Here is a 4,062-nt window from a genome sequence, read left to right on the forward strand (position 1 = left end):
ATAATCAATGTAATGAAACAAGCTATATGAATGGTTGAATGTGAAGCTGATGATGTGCCCTGTAAACTTTCACTCAATCCAAAATAAAAACATTTAATAAAAAAAAAAAAGTTAATAAAAGACTGGGGTAGAGATAGTTCTGGGTGCGTTCTTGGCAGCAGGACTATCTGCCTGTCAGCTTGTATCCACAAAAAAAATCCAAAAAAACAAAACAAAAAAGAACGTAGGAATGCACCATCAACCCATCAGCACCACAATCATGTGACTTGTATCTGGTCCTGTCCCATATAAGCATCCTCAGATCGAGCATACCCTTATGTGTTTGTATCATGCTCTTTGTGATCATTCTTGACTCCTTCGGGTATCCATAGTAGTCCAATAAACTGTAAAGACCATCATTAAAGGATGTAAAGTGACTGTGCAAATTTTTAACTGTTATTTCAAGACAAAAAACAGTCATGGAGATTTGAAAAAGGCCTGCCAACAAACATCTTATGAGAAATGAATGGAATTATTTTTAACTGCCTTTTAAGTTCTATTTCTTTTGACTATCTGAAACCTATAGAACAAAATTAAATGCTCCAAATCAACTTTTTTGCTTACTAATTTTTAAATACATATTTTTGTGTTAATGCCCAAATTTTATTTATTTTATAAATCTTATTTTCAATTATTCAAATTTACTTGCTACGATAGAACCAAATTTAAAAATTGACATAATTTTATATCCAAGTAAAATGAAATAGAAACAACTGAGTGTAAAGATGTAAGCTCACAGATTTTATTTAAAAAGGATCTGTGACTCGAAAGACAATTCCAAAATTAACTTCCTTTTTAAAACATAATGAATCAGGAGAACCTTCTTTTGAATGTTCTGGTTTAATGTGTACAAATAGTTGTAGTAGTATTGCTATTGCTGAAATTACTAACAGCAATATGAATATAACACAATTTGTCCCAAATTCTGTATCCATTCTTTGCAGTAGTTTAAAAAAATTGACAATAGTGTAGAAAATGAAACTATTTTGGAATCTGAAACAATCACATCTGCAGACCCATAAGTAACAGAAATACTAATCCTGTTTTGTAAGACCAAGTGATAGTTAACATCACAGTGGACCATTTGAAAATCTGTGTAACAATTTTCTGAATAATAAACAAATAAGGTTCTGTAGCCAGAATATATTTCTAGAGTACAAAGTTAATGGTGAAAATTGTAAGACGAAATGGCTATTGTATTCTCCATCAATTGGGTCTGTATAATGTTTTGAGTCCTGGTGTGGCACTGTAGGCTAATGTGCTGGACTGCAAGGTCAGTTTGAACCACAAGGTCAGAGGTTCGAGCTTATCAGTTGCTCCTCGAAACCCTGTACAGGGTCGCTGAGTCAGAACTGACTTGACAGCACTCAACAACGACAACAATGTTTTGTTTACAAACTGTTGTTGTTTTTAAGTACCCTCAGTTAGTTCTGACTCATGGTGACCTTGTGTAGTTTCCTAGGAGTGGTTGGTGAGTTAGAACAATCAACTTTGAGGTTAGCAGTCCAGTGCTTATCCTACAGTGCTAACTCTTTTAATTATGCTTGCTAAGGATGGATTTAGCAATTAGTGCAACTCGAATGTGAGATTTTTTTCTATGATTCAGTAACTTTACACATTTTTTGCAACCTATATTCATTGATCCACCACTTGTCTGTCAGTTAGTCATACTGTAGTGACTTGCATGTTGCTATGATTCTGGAAGCTATGCCACTGGTATTTTATATATCAGTAGGGTCACCACAGTGGACAGGTTTCAGATGAGCTTCCAGACAAAGACAGACTTCTAAATAGTTAGTCACTAAAAACCTTATGAATAACAGTGGAACACTATGAAATAACACCAGAATCTTAACTATTGAAGCATGATGAAGACTACCAGAATATTATCAGAGATGGTGCCAGAAGATGAGCCCTTCAGGTTGGAAGGCACTCAAAATATGACTGGGGAGGAACTGCCTCCTCAAAGCAGAGTTGACTGTGATGACTTGAATAGAGTAAAGCTTACAGGCCCTTCATTTGCTGATGGGGCAAAACTCAAGTGAGGAGAAACAGCTGTAAACATCCATTAAAAATCAGATCATGGAATGAAACAAAGTGTAAATCTAGGAAAATTGGAAGTGGTCAAAAATGAAATGGAATGTGTAAATGTTGATATTCTAGGAATTAATGAGATGAAATGGACTGGTACTGGCCATTTTGTATCTGAAAATCACATGATTTACTATGTCGAGAATGACAAATTGAAGAGGAATGATATCACATTAATCATCAAAAAGAACATCTCAAGAAATATCTTGAAGTACAGTGCTGTCTGTGATAGGATAATATTCATATACCTACAAGGAAGACCAGTTAATACAACTATTTTACAAGTTTATGCACCAACCACTAAAGCCAGTGATGATGAAATTGAAGAATTGTACCAATTTCTTAAATCTGAAATCAATCAAACATGTAATCAAAATGAATGTTTGATAATTACTGGCGATTGGAATGCAAAGGTTGCAAACAAAGAGGAAGGATCAGTAGTTGGAAAATAGGGTCTTGGTGATAGAAACAATGCTGAAGATAGCAAGATAGAACTTTGCAATTCTAATGACTTCTTAATTGCAAATACCTTTTTAAAACAACATTAAAGATGACTATACACACGGACCTCACCAAATGGAATACACAGAAATCAAATTGACTACATCTGTGGAAAGAAATGGTGGGAAAGCTCCATATCATTAGCTAAAACAAAGCCAGGGCAGACTGTGAAACAGACCATCAACTGCTCATATGAACATTGAGGCTTTAGCTGAAGAGAATAAATAAGTCCATGAGAGCCAAAATATGACCTTGAACATATCCCACTGAATTTAGAGATCACCTGAAAAACACATCTGATGAATAAAACAATAATGATTGAGGACCAGGAGAGTTGTGGGATGACATCAAGAACATCATACAGGAAGAAAGCAAAAGGTCATTAAGAAAACAAGAAAGAAGGAAAAGACCAAAATGGATGTCAGAAGAGAGTCCGAAATTTGCTCTTCGGCACAGAGATGCTAAAGCAAATGGAAGAAGTGAGGAGGTACAAAAGCTGAACAAAAAAATTGAAAGATTAGCTCTAGAAGACAAAGTCAAATGTTATAACAAAATGTCCAATGATCTGGAGTTAGAAAACCAAAAGGGAAGAATATGCTTAACATTCCTCAAACTGAGTAACTGAAGAAAAAAATTCAAGCCTCGATTTGCAATATTGAAAGAGTTTATGGGCAAAATATTGAGTAATGCAGAAAGCATCAAAATAAGATGGAGGGGCCTGTAGACTCTCCTTGGCAATGGGAGGCGGCGGAGGCATCCAGAAGCGGGAAGATTCCATGATGTTCCAGCGTGGCACAGACCAGAGTGATGATTCTGACATTTGGGATGATACAGCATTGATAACAGCCTATGATAAAGCTGTGGCTTCATAGCATGCACTGAAGAATGGTGACATTTGTGAAGCTTCAGGAAAGCCAGAAGATATACCTAAAGGAAAATCTACTAAGAAGAAAAAGAGTAAAAAAAAAAGACCACAACTCCATTGAAACAGTGGAAAGTTGGTGATAAATGTTCTGCCTTTTGGTCAGAAGATGGCTGCATTTACCCAGCGACCAATGCTTCACTTGATTTTAAGAGAGAAACTTGTGTTGTGGTTTACACTGGACATATAGGAATAGAGAGGAGCAAAATCTGTGTGATCTATTTTTACCAGCCTTTGGAGCAGTTAATAATGTAGAGCAGAATATTCAGCAGAATACTCAAGAGAATGAAAATGAAAGTCAAATTTCAACAGATGAAAGTGAAAACTCCTCCAAGTCTCCTGGAAATAAACCAAATAACATCAAGTCTAAATCTACTCCATGGAACTCTTTCTACCTCCACCGGAGTGGGACCTGGAAAGTCAGGCCTAAAATTCAATGGTCCGCATATGCATAAGAACACCCACACTTGCAGATAATACCCACTTGTCCTGGCTTCAATGACTGGATG

General features: G+C 36.0%; 1 pseudogene; it reads left to right on the forward strand.

Annotated features, from left to right (window-relative positions):
• Positions 1 to 3,362: 3,362 nt before the first annotated feature.
• The window catches only part of LOC102820645, a 2,026-nt pseudogene continuing 1,326 nt past the window's right edge, over positions 3,363 to 4,062 (forward strand).

Source organism: Chrysochloris asiatica, unplaced genomic scaffold (genome assembly GCF_000296735.1).
Source record: "Chrysochloris asiatica unplaced genomic scaffold, ChrAsi1.0 scaffold00058, whole genome shotgun sequence".
In the NCBI taxonomy this organism is placed as follows: Eukaryota; Metazoa; Chordata; class Mammalia; order Afrosoricida; family Chrysochloridae; genus Chrysochloris; species Chrysochloris asiatica.